Here is a 12,217-nt window from a genome sequence, read left to right on the forward strand (position 1 = left end):
CTCCAATATTCTCAATCCGTAAACTTTTATCCATTTTTCATAGGAGATTATTAACAAAAAAATGAAGATTTCTCTTCGATGTCGCCTCTCGCGTTTGCGTTTCGAAGACCATTAGTCGCCAACGTCCATACCACGTTGAATACACCGGTTCTCGTCCGATCACCGAAGTTAAGCAACGTCGGGCGCGGTCAGTACTTGGATGGGTGACCGCCTGGGAACACTGCGTGATGTTGGCTTTTTTGGCGTTTTTCTTTCGGCGGTTCCTTTTTAGCGCTCCAATATTCTCAATCCGTAAACTTTTATCCATTTTTCATAGGAGATAATTAACAAAAAAATGAAGATTTCTCTCCGATGTCGCCTCTCGCGTTTGCGTTTCGAAGACCATCAGTCGCCAACGTCCATACCACGTTGAATACACCGGTTCTCGTCCGATCACCGAAGTTAAGCAACGTCGGGCGCGGTCAGTACTTGGATGGGTGACCGCCTGGGAACACCGCGTGATGTTGGCTTTTTTGGCGTTTTTCTTTCGGCGGTTCCTTTTTAGCGCTCCAATATTCTCAATCCGTAAACTTTTATCCATTTTTCATAGGAGATAATTAACAAAAAAATGAAGATTTCTCTCCGATGTCGCCTCTCGCGTTTGCGTTTCGAAGACCATCAGTCGCCAACGTCCATACCACGTTGAATACACCGGTTCTCGTCCGATCACCGAAGTTAAGCAACGTCGGGCGCGGTCAGTACTTGGATGGGTGACCGCCTGGGAACACCGCGTGATGTTGGCTTTTTTGGCGTTTTTCTTTCGGCGGTTCCTTTTTAGCGCTCCAATATTCTCAATCCGTAAACTTTTATCCATTTTTCATAGGAGATTATTAACAAAAAAATGAAGATTTCTCTCCGATGTCGCCTCTCGCGTTTGCGTTTCGAAGACCATCAGTCGCCAACGTCCATACCACGTTGAATACACCGGTTCTCGTCCGATCACCGAAGTTAAGCAACGTCGGGCGCGGTCAGTACTTGGATGGGTGACCGCCTGGGAACACCGCGTGATGTTGGCTTTTTTGGCGTTTTTCTTTCGGCGGTTCCTTTTTAGCGCTCCAATATTCTCAATCCGTAAACTTTTATCCATTTTTCATAGGAGATTATTAACAAAAAAATGAAGATTTCTCTCCGATGTCGCCTCTCGCGTTTGCGTTTCGAAGACCATCAGTCGCCAACGTCCATACCACGTTGAATACACCGGTTCTCGTCCGATCACCGAAGTTAAGCAACGTCGGGCGCGGTCAGTACTTGGATGGGTGACCGCCTGGGAACACCGCGTGATGTTGGCTTTTTTGGCGTTTTTCTTTCGGCGGTTCCTTTTTAGCGCTCCAATATTCTCAATCCGTAAACTTTTATCCATTTTTCATAGGAGATAATTAACAAAAAAATGAAGATTTCTCTCCGATGTCGCCTCTCGCGTTTGCGTTTCGAAGACCATCAGTCGCCAACGTCCATACCACGTTGAATACACCGGTTATCGTCCGATCACCGAAGTTAAGCAACGTCGGGCGCGGTCAGTACTTGGATGGGTGACCGCCTGGGAACACCGCGTGATGTTGGCTTTTTTGGCGTTTTTCTTTCGGCGGTTCCTTTTTAGCGCTCCAATATTCTCAATCCGTAAACTTTTATCCATTTTTCATAGGAGATTATTAACAAAAAAATGAAGATTTCTCTCCGATGTCGCCTCTCGCGTTTGCGTTTCGAAGACCATCAGTCGCCAACGTCCATACCACGTTGAATACACCGGTTCTCGTCCGATCACCGAAGTTAAGCAACGTCGGGCGCGGTCAGTACTTGGATGGGTGACCGCCTGGGAACACCGCGTGATGTTGGCTTTTTTGGCGTTTTTCTTTCGGCGGTTCCTTTTTAGCGCTCCAATATTCTCAATCCGTAAACTTTTATCCATTTTTCATAGGAGATTATTAACAAAAAAATGAAGATTTCTCTCCGATGTCGCCTCTCGCGTTTGCGTTTCGAAGACCATCAGTCGCCAACGTCCATACCACGTTGAATACACCGGTTCTCGTCCGATCACCGAAGTTAAGCAACGTCGGGCGCGGTCAGTACTTGGATGGGTGACCGCCTGGGAACACCGCGTGATGTTGGCTTTTTTGGCGTTTTTCTTTCGGCGGTTCCTTTTTAGCGCTCCAACATTCTCAATCCGTAAACTTTTATCCATTTTTCATAGGAGATTATTAACAAAAAAATGAAGATTTCTCTCCGATGTCGCCTCTCGCGTTTGCGTTTCGAAGACCATCAGTCGCCAACGTCCATACCACGTTGAATACACCGGTTCTCGTCCGATCACCGAAGTTAAGCAACGTCGGGCGCGGTCAGTACTTGGATGGGTGACCGCCTGGGAACACCGCGTGATGTTGGCTTTTTTGGCGTTTTTCTTTCGGCGGTTCCTTTTTAGCGCTCCAATATTCTCAATCCGTAAACTTTTATCCATTTTTCATAGGAGATTATTAACAAAAAAATGAAGATTTCTCTCCGATGCCGCCTCTCGCGTTTGCGTTTCGAAGACCATCTGTCGCCAACGTCCATACCACGTTGAATACACCGGTTCTCGTCCGATCACCGAAGTTAAGCAACGTCGGGCGCGGTCAGTACTTGGATGGGTGACCGCCTGGGAACACCGCGTGATGTTGGCTTTTTTAGCGTTTTTCTTTCAGCGGTTCCCTCTTTTAGCGCTCCAATATTCTCAATTCATAAACTTTTGTTTTGCATGTCATTCGTTAATTTTTATCGTTGTTAAAACTGGCGCTCTTTACTGTCTTATACTTAGCCTAATTTTGTAATATTTTGATACACGACTCCTTTTTTGTTCACGATGTGAACTATTATAGCACAAAATAAAACCCAAGTTGATTTCACCTTCAAAATCTTTTTAAAATACTGTAACCAATTTTCTTAATCATACTTTATACATGGAAAAACCTTTAAGAAGGATCGCTTTCTTACTTGACTATTTATTGTTTTCAATTGCGTTCAGGTTATTTTTTATGATAACAATTCAAATTATTAATATTTTGTGTTTTTATTTTCTAGTAACAAAAGGTGATTTTTTCAGGCCGATCACACTGCCATCTCGTAGCATTTAGATGAGTCCGCTGTCGTTACTCTGCCATTTCAATATTTTCCCTGTAGATGGCGCTCTTCTTCGCCAAATAAATACCATACAACCCTAAATTTTTACCCCTCTACGATCAACCCTTATTATTAAATTGAAAATTAAAAATATTTTTTTTGCAAAACAACATTTTCGGGATCAGCTAGTTATACATAATATCGAGTTTAACGTAGATAAATACAAAAGAAAAAAACGTGGGCAGGTTGCCTACTCGATGCGAAAAGAACTTTTATTAAAGCTGAAGAGTACACCAATACTTCGCTTTGCGTCGTTTTTTTTTAATTTAATTTAATTTTATTTTTTAAAAGATGGCAACACTTTTGTTTTTAATTGCATTACGCCATCAAAACTCGGGGATTCTCTTTCTAACCAAAAATCAACGCAATTTGAATACAGTTTTATTTTCACTTTGTTTTGCTAATTTTAAAAGTTCAGTTTTAATTAAGTAGTGTGTTGTGCTTATTTTAAAAGAGAATAATAAATTAATATAAATTTTTACGCGTTGTTTCTGGTTATCAAAAAGGTAAATATTATTACAATTTATTTAATTGGCAGAGTTATGTTATTTTTGTTTTTTAAATGTTCACTTTGTTCAATTTTCTTTTTAAAAAGTAGTATTTTCGTGACCCTGGAACCTATCTTCGATCTTTATGTGGTTTGCTATAGAAAATCTTAATTCACTTTGCGGCGTTTCAATTTGCGTCGTGTTTTTTTGGAACCTAACTACGACGCAAGGTGAGGTATTGGCGTATTATATATATATGTGTCGATCACTCTCTTACAACCAAAATATATTCCAAACCTTTTGTAGATAATAATAAGTTTAATTGAACAATAGTAACGGCTTGAAAATAAAAATGAAACTGCATTGTATGCTTATTCTATGTTGATGTTATTGCTCTTAGCTCGAAGACAGCTTCATCGGAGCTGAGTTCACGGAGCGGAAGAATCTGTGAACTTAAAAACTAAGAATAAGGCTGGTAGAGCGCGTACCAGTTTCACGATGACGCTCGCACGTAGCAAAGGGCTCTACTTGTGTAAAGCTGTGTTATGAATGTGTTCATTGTTATGACGTGTACATGCGGCATAGTATGTATTATAGTAACAAACATTGTTTAACTTCGCAAAGGAAATACTGAAGATGTCGACTTAGTTTTCAAATTTGTTATACAACGAAAGGCACATACGATACACTGGTAAGTATTGTATGTGAGTGGACGATGAAGTACAAATCTTCACAAGGAAAGATCTCTGAGACCAAGCAGTAGCCATTATTATGTAATGCAATTTCCGCCGATTTATCTATTTAGTGTGGACGTTGAAAAAAAAATATTGAAGAAAATAACAAAGACATAACAGAGAATTAGGATTCGGTTTCGAAGATCACCAAGATGGTGTTTGCGCATCGAAGACGAACGGTCGCCAACGTCCATACCACGTTGAATACACCGGTTCTCGTCCGATCACCGAAGTTAAGCAACGTCGGGCGCGGTCAGTACTTGGATGGGTGACCGCCTGGGAACACCGCGTGATGTTGGCTTTTTTGGCGTTTTTCTTTCGGCGGTTCCTTTTTAGCGCTCCAATATTCTCAATCCGTAAACTTTTATCCATTTTTCATAGGAGATTTTTAACAAAAAAATGAAGATTTCTCTCCGATGTCGCCTCTCGCGTTTGCGTTTCGAAGACCATCAGTCGCCAACGTCCATACCACGTTGAATACACCGGTTCTCGTCCGATCACCGAAGTTAAGCAACGTCGGGCGCGGTCAGTACTTGGATGGGTGACCGCCTGGGAACACCGCGTGATGTTGGCTTTTTTGGCGTTTTTTTTCGGCGGTTCCTTTTTAGCGCTCCTGTATTCTCAATCCATAAACTTTTATCCATTTTTCAAAGGAGATTATTAATAAAAAAATGAAGATTTCTCTCCGATGTCGCCTCTCGCGTTTGCGTTTCGAAGACCATCTGTCGCCAACGTCCATACCACGTTGAATACACCGGTTCTCGTCCGATCACCGAAGTTAAGCAACGTCGGGCGCGGTCAGTACTTGGATGGGTGACCGCCTGGGAACACCGCGTGATGTTGGCTTTTTTGGCGTTTTTCTTTCGGCGGTTCCTTTTTAGCGCTCCTGTATTCTCAATCCATAAACTTTTGTCCATTTTTCAAAGGAGATTATTAATAAAAAAATGAAGATTTCTCTCCGATGTCGCCTCTCGCGTTTGCGTTTCGAAGACCATCTGTCGCCAACGTCCATACCACGTTGAATACACCGGTTCTCGTCTGATCACGGAAGTTAAGCAACGTCGGGCGCGGTCAGTACTTGGATGGGTGACCGCCTGGGAACACCGCGTGATGTTGGCTTTTTTGGCGTTTTTCTTTCGGCGGTTCCTTTTTAGCGCTCCTGTATTCTCAATCCATAAACTTTTGTCCATTTTTCAAAGGAGATTATTAACAAAAAAATGAAGATTTCTCTCCGATGTCGCCTCTTGCGTTTGCGTTTCGAAGACCATCAGTCGCCAACGTCCATACCACGTTGAATACACCGGTTCTCGTCCGATCACCGAAGTTAAGCAACGTCGGGCGCGGTCAGTACTTGGATGGGTGACCGCCTGGGAACACCGCGTGATGTTGGCTTTTTTGGCGTTTTTCTTTCGGCGGTTCCTTTTTAGCGCTCCAATATTCTCAATCCGTAAACTTTTATCCATTTTTCATAGGAGATTATTAACAAAAAAATGAAGATTTCTCTCCGATGCCGCCTCTCGCGTTTGCGTTTCGAAGACCATCTGTCGCCAACGTCCATACCACGTTGAATACACCGGTTCTCGTCCGATCACCGAAGTTAAGCAACGTCGGGCGCGGTCAGTACTTGGATGGGTGACCGCCTGGGAACACCGCGTGATGTTGGCTTTTTTAGCGTTTTTCTTTCAGCGGTTCCCTCTTTTAGCGCTCCAATATTCTCAATTCATAAACTTTTGTTTTGCATGTCATTCGTCAATTTTTATCGTTGTTAAAACTGGCGCTCTTTACTGTCTTATACTTAGCCTAATTTTGTAATATTTTGATACACGACTCCTTTTTTGTTCACGATGTGAACTATTATAGCACAAAATAAAACCCAAGTTGATTTCACCTTCAAAATCTTTTTAAAATACTGTAACCAATTTTCTTAATCATACTTTATACATGGAAAAACCTTTAAGAAGGATCGCTTTCTTACTTGACTATTTATTGTTTTCAATTGCGTTCAGGTTATTTTTTATGATAACAATTCAAATTATTAATATTTTGTGTTTTTATTTTCTAGTAACAAAAGGTGATTTTTTCAGGCCGATCACACTGCCATCTCGTAGCATTTAGATGAGTCCGCTGTCGTTACTCTGCCATTTCAATATTTTCCCTGTAGATGGCGCTCTTCTTCGCCAAATAAATACCATACAACCCTAAATTTTTACCCCTCTACGATCAACCCTTATTATTAAATTGAAAATTAAAAATATTTTTTTTGCAAAACAACATTTTCGGGATCAGCTAGTTATACATAATATCGAGTTTAACGTAGATAAATACAAAAGAAAAAAACGTGGGCAGGTTGCCTACTCGATGCGAAAAGAACTTTTATTAAAGCTGAAGAGTACACCAATACTTCGCTTTGCGTCGTTTTTTTTTAATTTAATTTAATTTTATTTTTTAAAAGATGGCAACACTTTTGTTTTTAATTGCATTACGCCATCAAAACTCGGGGATTCTCTTTCTAACCAAAAATCAACGCAATTTGAATACAGTTTTATTTTCACTTTGTTTTGCTAATTTTAAAAGTTCAGTTTTAATTAAGTAGTGTGTTGTGCTTATTTTAAAAGAGAATAATAAATTAATATAAATTTTTACGCGTTGTTTCTGGTTATCAAAAAGGTAAATATTATTACAATTTATTTAATTGGCAGAGTTATGTTATTTTTGTTTTTTAAATGTTCACTTTGTTCAATTTTCTTTTTAAAAAGTAGTATTTTCGTGACCCTGGAACCTATCTTCGATCTTTATGTGGTTTGCTATAGAAAATCTTAATTCACTTTGCGGCGTTTCAATTTGCGTCGTGTTTTTTTGGAACCTAACTACGACGCAAGGTGAGGTATTGGCGTATTATATATATATGTGTCGATCACTCTCTTACAACCAAAATATATTCCAAACCTTTTGTAGATAATAATAAGTTTAATTGAACAATAGTAACGGCTTGAAAATAAAAATGAAACTGCATTGTATGCTTATTCTATGTTGATGTTATTGCTCTTAGCTCGAAGACAGCTTCATCGGAGCTGAGTTCACGGAGCGGAAGAATCTGTGAACTTAAAAACTAAGAATAAGGCTGGTAGAGCGCGTACCAGTTTCACGATGACGCTCGCACGTAGCAAAGGGCTCTACTTGTGTAAAGCTGTGTTATGAATGTGTTCATTGTTATGACGTGTACATGCGGCATAGTATGTATTATAGTAACAAACATTGTTTAACTTCGCAAAGGAAATACTGAAGATGTCGACTTAGTTTTCAAATTTGTTATACAACGAAAGGCACATACGATACACTGGTAAGTATTGTATGTGAGTGGACGATGAAGTACAAATCTTCACAAGGAAAGATCTCTGAGACCAAGCAGTAGCCATTATTATGTAATGCAATTTCCGCCGATTTATCTATTTAGTGTGGACGTTGAAAAAAAAATATTGAAGAAAATAACAAAGACATAACAGAGAATTAGGATTCGGTTTCGAAGATCACCAAGATGGTGTTTGCGCATCGAAGACGAACGGTCGCCAACGTCCATACCACGTTGAATACACCGGTTCTCGTCCGATCACCGAAGTTAAGCAACGTCGGGCGCGGTCAGTACTTGGATGGGTGACCGCCTGGGAACACCGCGTGATGTTGGCTTTTTTGGCGTTTTTCTTTCGGCGGTTCCTTTTTAGCGCTCCAATATTCTCAATCCGTAAACTTTTATCCATTTTTCATAGGAGATTTTTAACAAAAAAATGAAGATTTCTCTCCGATGTCGCCTCTCGCGTTTGCGTTTCGAAGACCATCAGTCGCCAACGTCCATACCACGTTGAATACACCGGTTCTCGTCCGATCACCGAAGTTAAGCAACGTCGGGCGCGGTCAGTACTTGGATGGGTGACCGCCTGGGAACACCGCGTGATGTTGGCTTTTTTGGCGTTTTTTTTCGGCGGTTCCTTTTTAGCGCTCCTGTATTCTCAATCCATAAACTTTTATCCATTTTTCAAAGGAGATTATTAATAAAAAAATGAAGATTTCTCTCCGATGTCGCCTCTCGCGTTTGCGTTTCGAAGACCATCTGTCGCCAACGTCCATACCACGTTGAATACACCGGTTCTCGTCCGATCACCGAAGTTAAGCAACGTCGGGCGCGGTCAGTACTTGGATGGGTGACCGCCTGGGAACACCGCGTGATGTTGGCTTTTTTGGCGTTTTTCTTTCGGCGGTTCCTTTTTAGCGCTCCTGTATTCTCAATCCATAAACTTTTGTCCATTTTTCAAAGGAGATTATTAATAAAAAAATGAAGATTTCTCTCCGATGTCGCCTCTCGCGTTTGCGTTTCGAAGACCATCTGTCGCCAACGTCCATACCACGTTGAATACACCGGTTCTCGTCTGATCACCGAAGTTAAGCAACGTCGGGCGCGGTCAGTACTTGGATGGGTGACCGCCTGGGAACACCGCGTGATGTTGGCTTTTTTGGCGTTTTTCTTTCGGCGGTTCCTTTTTAGCGCTCCTGTATTCTCAATCCATAAACTTTTGTCCATTTTTCAAAGGAGATTATTAACAAAAAAATGAAGATTTCTCTCCGATGTCGCCTCTTGCGTTTGCGTTTCGAAGACCATCAGTCGCCAACGTCCATACCACGTTGAATACACCGGTTCTCGTCCGATCACCGAAGTTAAGCAACGTCGGGCGCGGTCAGTACTTGGATGGGTGACCGCCTGGGAACACCGCGTGATGTTGGCTTTTTTGGCGTTTTTCTTTCGGCGGTTCCTTTTTAGCGCTCCAATATTCTCAATCCGTAAACTTTTATCCATTTTTCATAGGAGATTTTTAACAAAAAAATGAAGATTTCTCTCCGATGTCGCCTCTCGCGTTTGCGTTTCGAAGACCATCAGTCGCCAACGTCCATACCACGTTGAATACACCGGTTCTCGTCCGATCACCGAAGTTAAGCAACGTCGGGCGCGGTCAGTACTTGGATGGGTGACCGCCTGGGAACACCGCGTGATGTTGGCTTTTTTGGCGTTTTTCTTTCGGCGGTTCCTTTTTAGCGCTCCTGTATTCTCAATCCATAAACTTTTGTCCATTTTTCAAAGGAGATTATTAACAAAAAAATGAAGATTTCTCTCCGATGTCGCCTCTCGCGTTTGCGTTTCGAAGACCATCTGTCGCCAACGTCCATACCACGTTGAATACACCGGTTCTCGTCCGATCACCGAAGTTAAGCAACGTCGGGCGCGGTCAGTACTTGGATGGGTGACCGCCTGGGAACACCGCGTGATGTTGGCTTTTTTGGCGTTTTTCTTTCGGCGGTTCCTTTTTAGCGCTCCAATATTCTCAATCCGTAAACTTTTATCCATTTTTCATAGGAGATTATTAACAAAAAAATGAAGATTTCTCTCCGATGTCGCCTCTCGCGTTTGCGTTTCGAAGACCATCTGTCGCCAACGTCCATACCACGTTGAATACACCGGTTCTCGTCCGATCACCGAAGTTAAGCAACGTCGGGCGCGGTCAGTACTTGGATGGGTGACCGCCTGGGAACACCGCGTGATGTTGGCTTTTTTGGCGTTTTTCTTTCGGCGGTTCCTTTTTAGCGCTCCTGTATTCTCAATCCATAAACTTTTGTCCATTTTTCAAAGGAGATTATTAACAAAAAAATGAAGATTTCTCTCCGATGTCGCCTCTCGCGTTTGCGTTTCGAAGACCATCTGTCGCCAACGTCCATACCACGTTGAATACACCGGTTCTCGTCCGATCACCGAAGTTAAGCAACGTCGGGCGCGGTCAGTACTTGGATGGGTGACCGCCTGGGAACACCGCGTGATGTTGGCTTTTTTGGCGTTTTTCTTTCGGCGGTTCCTTTTTAGCGCTCCTGTATTCTCAATCCATAAACTTTTGTCCATTTTTCAAAGGAGATTATTAATAAAAAAATGAAGATTTCTCTCCGATGTCGCCTCTCGCGTTTGCGTTTCGAAGACCATCTGTCGCCAACGTCCATACCACGTTGAATACACCGGTTCTCGTCTGATCACCGAAGTTAAGCAACGTCGGGCGCGGTCAGTACTTGGATGGGTGACCGCCTGGGAACACCGCGTGATGTTGGCTTTTTTGGCGTTTTTCTTTCGGCGGTTCCTTTTTAGCGCTCCTGTATTCTCAATCCATAAACTTTTGTCCATTTTTCAAAGGAGATTATTAACAAAAAAATGAAGATTTCTCTCCGATGTCGCCTCTTGCGTTTGCGTTTCGAAGACCATCAGTCGCCAACGTCCATACCACGTTGAATACACCGGTTCTCGTCCGATCACCGAAGTTAAGCAACGTCGGGCGCGGTCAGTACTTGGATGGGTGACCGCCTGGGAACACCGCGTGATGTTGGCTTTTTTGGCGTTTTTCTTTCGGCGGTTCCTTTTTAGCGCTCCAATATTCTCAATCCGTAAACTTTTATCCATTTTTCATAGGAGATTATTAACAAAAAAATGAAGATTTCTCTCCGATGTCGCCTCTCGCGTTTGCGTTTCGAAGACCATCAGTCGCCAACGTCCATACCACGTTGAATACACCGGTTCTCGTCCGATCACCGAAGTTAAGCAACGTCGGGCGCGGTCAGTACTTGGATGGGTGACCGCCTGGGAACACCGCGTGATGTTGGCTTTTTTGGCGTTTTTCTTTCGGCGGTTCCTTTTTAGCGCTCCTGTATTCTCAATCCATAAACTTTTGTCCATTTTTCAAAGGAGATTATTAACAAAAAAATGAAGATTTCTCTCCGATGTCGCCTCTCGCGTTTGCGTTTCGAAGACCATCTGTCGCCAACGTCCATACCACGTTGAATACACCGGTTCTCGTCCGATCACCGAAGTTAAGCAACGTCGGGCGCGGTCAGTACTTGGATGGGTGACCGCCTGGGAACACCGCGTGATGTTGGCTTTTTTGGCGTTTTTCTTTCGGCGGTTCCTTTTTAGCGCTCCTGTATTCTCAATCCATAAACTTTTGTCCATTTTTCAAAGGAGATTATTAATAAAAAAATGAAGATTTCTCTCCGATGTCGCCTCTCGCGTTTGCGTTTCGAAGACCATCTGTCGCCAACGTCCATACCACGTTGAATACACCGGTTCTCGTCTGATCACCGAAGTTAAGCAACGTCGGGCGCGGTCAGTACTTGGATGGGTGACCGCCTGGGAACACCGCGTGATGTTGGCTTTTTTGGCGTTTTTCTTTCGGCGGTTCCTTTTTAGCGCTCCTGTATTCTCAATCCATAAACTTTTGTCCATTTTTCAAAGGAGATTATTAACAAAAAAATGAAGATTTCTCTCCGATGTCGCCTCTTGCGTTTGCGTTTCGAAGACCATCAGTCGCCAACGTCCATACCACGTTGAATACACCGGTTCTCGTCCGATCACCGAAGTTAAGCAACGTCGGGCGCGGTCAGTACTTGGATGGGTGACCGCCTGGGAACACCGCGTGATGTTGGCTTTTTTGGCGTTTTTCTTTCGGCGGTTCCTTTTTAGCGCTCCAATATTCTCAATCCGTAAACTTTTATCCATTTTTCATAGGAGATTATTAACAAAAAAATGAAGATTTCTCTCCGATGTCGCCTCTCGCGTTTGCGTTTCGAAGACCATCAGTCGCCAACGTCCATACCACGTTGAATACACCGGTTCTCGTCCGATCACCGAAGTTAAGCAACGTCGGGCGCGGTCAGTACTTGGATGGGTGACCGCCTGGGAACACCGCGTGATGTTGGCTTTTTTGGCGTTTTTCTTTCGGCGGTTCC

At 42.8% G+C, this 12,217-nt stretch overlaps 32 non-coding genes across 32 annotated transcripts; all 32 read left to right on the forward strand.

The window, feature by feature from the left end:
* The first annotated feature begins 117 nt into the window (after nt 1–117).
* Nucleotides 118–236, forward strand: LOC137920652 (5S ribosomal RNA). Its single transcript, XR_011106912.1, has one exon. It is a non-coding gene; the product is annotated as a 5S ribosomal RNA (ribosomal RNA).
* A 154-nt stretch (nt 237–390) lies between these two features.
* Nucleotides 391–509, forward strand: LOC137920531 (5S ribosomal RNA). The gene has a single exon (XR_011106797.1). It is a non-coding gene; the product is annotated as a 5S ribosomal RNA (ribosomal RNA).
* A 154-nt stretch (nt 510–663) lies between these two features.
* LOC137920532 (5S ribosomal RNA) lies at nt 664–782 on the forward strand. Its single transcript, XR_011106798.1, has one exon. It is a non-coding gene; the product is annotated as a 5S ribosomal RNA (ribosomal RNA).
* A 154-nt stretch (nt 783–936) lies between these two features.
* Nucleotides 937–1,055, forward strand: LOC137920533 (5S ribosomal RNA). Its single transcript, XR_011106799.1, has one exon. It is a non-coding gene; the product is annotated as a 5S ribosomal RNA (ribosomal RNA).
* Nucleotides 1,056–1,209: 154 nt separating this feature from the next.
* Nucleotides 1,210–1,328, forward strand: LOC137920535 (5S ribosomal RNA). The gene has a single exon (XR_011106800.1). It is a non-coding gene; the product is annotated as a 5S ribosomal RNA (ribosomal RNA).
* Nucleotides 1,329–1,482: 154 nt separating this feature from the next.
* LOC137920711 (5S ribosomal RNA) lies at nt 1,483–1,601 on the forward strand. Its single transcript, XR_011106969.1, has one exon. It is a non-coding gene; the product is annotated as a 5S ribosomal RNA (ribosomal RNA).
* Nucleotides 1,602–1,755: 154 nt separating this feature from the next.
* LOC137920536 (5S ribosomal RNA) lies at nt 1,756–1,874 on the forward strand. The gene has a single exon (XR_011106801.1). It is a non-coding gene; the product is annotated as a 5S ribosomal RNA (ribosomal RNA).
* A 154-nt stretch (nt 1,875–2,028) lies between these two features.
* LOC137920537 (5S ribosomal RNA) lies at nt 2,029–2,147 on the forward strand. Its single transcript, XR_011106802.1, has one exon. It is a non-coding gene; the product is annotated as a 5S ribosomal RNA (ribosomal RNA).
* Nucleotides 2,148–2,301: 154 nt separating this feature from the next.
* On the forward strand, nt 2,302–2,420 carry LOC137920538 (5S ribosomal RNA). Its single transcript, XR_011106803.1, has one exon. It is a non-coding gene; the product is annotated as a 5S ribosomal RNA (ribosomal RNA).
* Nucleotides 2,421–2,574: 154 nt separating this feature from the next.
* Nucleotides 2,575–2,693, forward strand: LOC137920539 (5S ribosomal RNA). Its single transcript, XR_011106804.1, has one exon. It is a non-coding gene; the product is annotated as a 5S ribosomal RNA (ribosomal RNA).
* Nucleotides 2,694–4,593: 1,900 nt separating this feature from the next.
* Nucleotides 4,594–4,712, forward strand: LOC137920541 (5S ribosomal RNA). The gene has a single exon (XR_011106806.1). It is a non-coding gene; the product is annotated as a 5S ribosomal RNA (ribosomal RNA).
* A 154-nt stretch (nt 4,713–4,866) lies between these two features.
* LOC137920542 (5S ribosomal RNA) lies at nt 4,867–4,985 on the forward strand. The gene has a single exon (XR_011106807.1). It is a non-coding gene; the product is annotated as a 5S ribosomal RNA (ribosomal RNA).
* Nucleotides 4,986–5,138: 153 nt separating this feature from the next.
* LOC137920543 (5S ribosomal RNA) lies at nt 5,139–5,257 on the forward strand. Its single transcript, XR_011106808.1, has one exon. It is a non-coding gene; the product is annotated as a 5S ribosomal RNA (ribosomal RNA).
* Nucleotides 5,258–5,411: 154 nt separating this feature from the next.
* On the forward strand, nt 5,412–5,530 carry LOC137920710 (5S ribosomal RNA). The gene has a single exon (XR_011106968.1). It is a non-coding gene; the product is annotated as a 5S ribosomal RNA (ribosomal RNA).
* A 154-nt stretch (nt 5,531–5,684) lies between these two features.
* On the forward strand, nt 5,685–5,803 carry LOC137920544 (5S ribosomal RNA). Its single transcript, XR_011106809.1, has one exon. It is a non-coding gene; the product is annotated as a 5S ribosomal RNA (ribosomal RNA).
* Nucleotides 5,804–5,957: 154 nt separating this feature from the next.
* LOC137920545 (5S ribosomal RNA) lies at nt 5,958–6,076 on the forward strand. The gene has a single exon (XR_011106810.1). It is a non-coding gene; the product is annotated as a 5S ribosomal RNA (ribosomal RNA).
* A 1,900-nt stretch (nt 6,077–7,976) lies between these two features.
* On the forward strand, nt 7,977–8,095 carry LOC137920546 (5S ribosomal RNA). The gene has a single exon (XR_011106811.1). It is a non-coding gene; the product is annotated as a 5S ribosomal RNA (ribosomal RNA).
* A 154-nt stretch (nt 8,096–8,249) lies between these two features.
* Nucleotides 8,250–8,368, forward strand: LOC137920547 (5S ribosomal RNA). Its single transcript, XR_011106812.1, has one exon. It is a non-coding gene; the product is annotated as a 5S ribosomal RNA (ribosomal RNA).
* Nucleotides 8,369–8,521: 153 nt separating this feature from the next.
* Nucleotides 8,522–8,640, forward strand: LOC137920548 (5S ribosomal RNA). Its single transcript, XR_011106813.1, has one exon. It is a non-coding gene; the product is annotated as a 5S ribosomal RNA (ribosomal RNA).
* Nucleotides 8,641–8,794: 154 nt separating this feature from the next.
* Nucleotides 8,795–8,913, forward strand: LOC137920565 (5S ribosomal RNA). Its single transcript, XR_011106830.1, has one exon. It is a non-coding gene; the product is annotated as a 5S ribosomal RNA (ribosomal RNA).
* A 154-nt stretch (nt 8,914–9,067) lies between these two features.
* Nucleotides 9,068–9,186, forward strand: LOC137920549 (5S ribosomal RNA). Its single transcript, XR_011106814.1, has one exon. It is a non-coding gene; the product is annotated as a 5S ribosomal RNA (ribosomal RNA).
* Nucleotides 9,187–9,340: 154 nt separating this feature from the next.
* On the forward strand, nt 9,341–9,459 carry LOC137920550 (5S ribosomal RNA). The gene has a single exon (XR_011106815.1). It is a non-coding gene; the product is annotated as a 5S ribosomal RNA (ribosomal RNA).
* A 154-nt stretch (nt 9,460–9,613) lies between these two features.
* On the forward strand, nt 9,614–9,732 carry LOC137920552 (5S ribosomal RNA). The gene has a single exon (XR_011106817.1). It is a non-coding gene; the product is annotated as a 5S ribosomal RNA (ribosomal RNA).
* A 154-nt stretch (nt 9,733–9,886) lies between these two features.
* Nucleotides 9,887–10,005, forward strand: LOC137920553 (5S ribosomal RNA). Its single transcript, XR_011106818.1, has one exon. It is a non-coding gene; the product is annotated as a 5S ribosomal RNA (ribosomal RNA).
* Nucleotides 10,006–10,159: 154 nt separating this feature from the next.
* Nucleotides 10,160–10,278, forward strand: LOC137920554 (5S ribosomal RNA). The gene has a single exon (XR_011106819.1). It is a non-coding gene; the product is annotated as a 5S ribosomal RNA (ribosomal RNA).
* A 154-nt stretch (nt 10,279–10,432) lies between these two features.
* On the forward strand, nt 10,433–10,551 carry LOC137920566 (5S ribosomal RNA). Its single transcript, XR_011106831.1, has one exon. It is a non-coding gene; the product is annotated as a 5S ribosomal RNA (ribosomal RNA).
* Nucleotides 10,552–10,705: 154 nt separating this feature from the next.
* LOC137920555 (5S ribosomal RNA) lies at nt 10,706–10,824 on the forward strand. Its single transcript, XR_011106820.1, has one exon. It is a non-coding gene; the product is annotated as a 5S ribosomal RNA (ribosomal RNA).
* A 154-nt stretch (nt 10,825–10,978) lies between these two features.
* LOC137920556 (5S ribosomal RNA) lies at nt 10,979–11,097 on the forward strand. The gene has a single exon (XR_011106821.1). It is a non-coding gene; the product is annotated as a 5S ribosomal RNA (ribosomal RNA).
* A 154-nt stretch (nt 11,098–11,251) lies between these two features.
* On the forward strand, nt 11,252–11,370 carry LOC137920558 (5S ribosomal RNA). Its single transcript, XR_011106823.1, has one exon. It is a non-coding gene; the product is annotated as a 5S ribosomal RNA (ribosomal RNA).
* Nucleotides 11,371–11,524: 154 nt separating this feature from the next.
* On the forward strand, nt 11,525–11,643 carry LOC137920567 (5S ribosomal RNA). Its single transcript, XR_011106832.1, has one exon. It is a non-coding gene; the product is annotated as a 5S ribosomal RNA (ribosomal RNA).
* A 154-nt stretch (nt 11,644–11,797) lies between these two features.
* LOC137920559 (5S ribosomal RNA) lies at nt 11,798–11,916 on the forward strand. Its single transcript, XR_011106824.1, has one exon. It is a non-coding gene; the product is annotated as a 5S ribosomal RNA (ribosomal RNA).
* Nucleotides 11,917–12,070: 154 nt separating this feature from the next.
* On the forward strand, nt 12,071–12,189 carry LOC137920560 (5S ribosomal RNA). Its single transcript, XR_011106825.1, has one exon. It is a non-coding gene; the product is annotated as a 5S ribosomal RNA (ribosomal RNA).
* Nucleotides 12,190–12,217: the final 28 nt, after the last annotated feature.

This window comes from Battus philenor, unplaced genomic scaffold (assembly GCF_028537555.1).
Source record: "Battus philenor isolate CCGP_79_NKW_IND1 unplaced genomic scaffold, ilBatPhil1.0.hap1 SCAF_18, whole genome shotgun sequence".
In the NCBI taxonomy this organism is placed as follows: Eukaryota; Metazoa; Arthropoda; class Insecta; order Lepidoptera; family Papilionidae; genus Battus; species Battus philenor.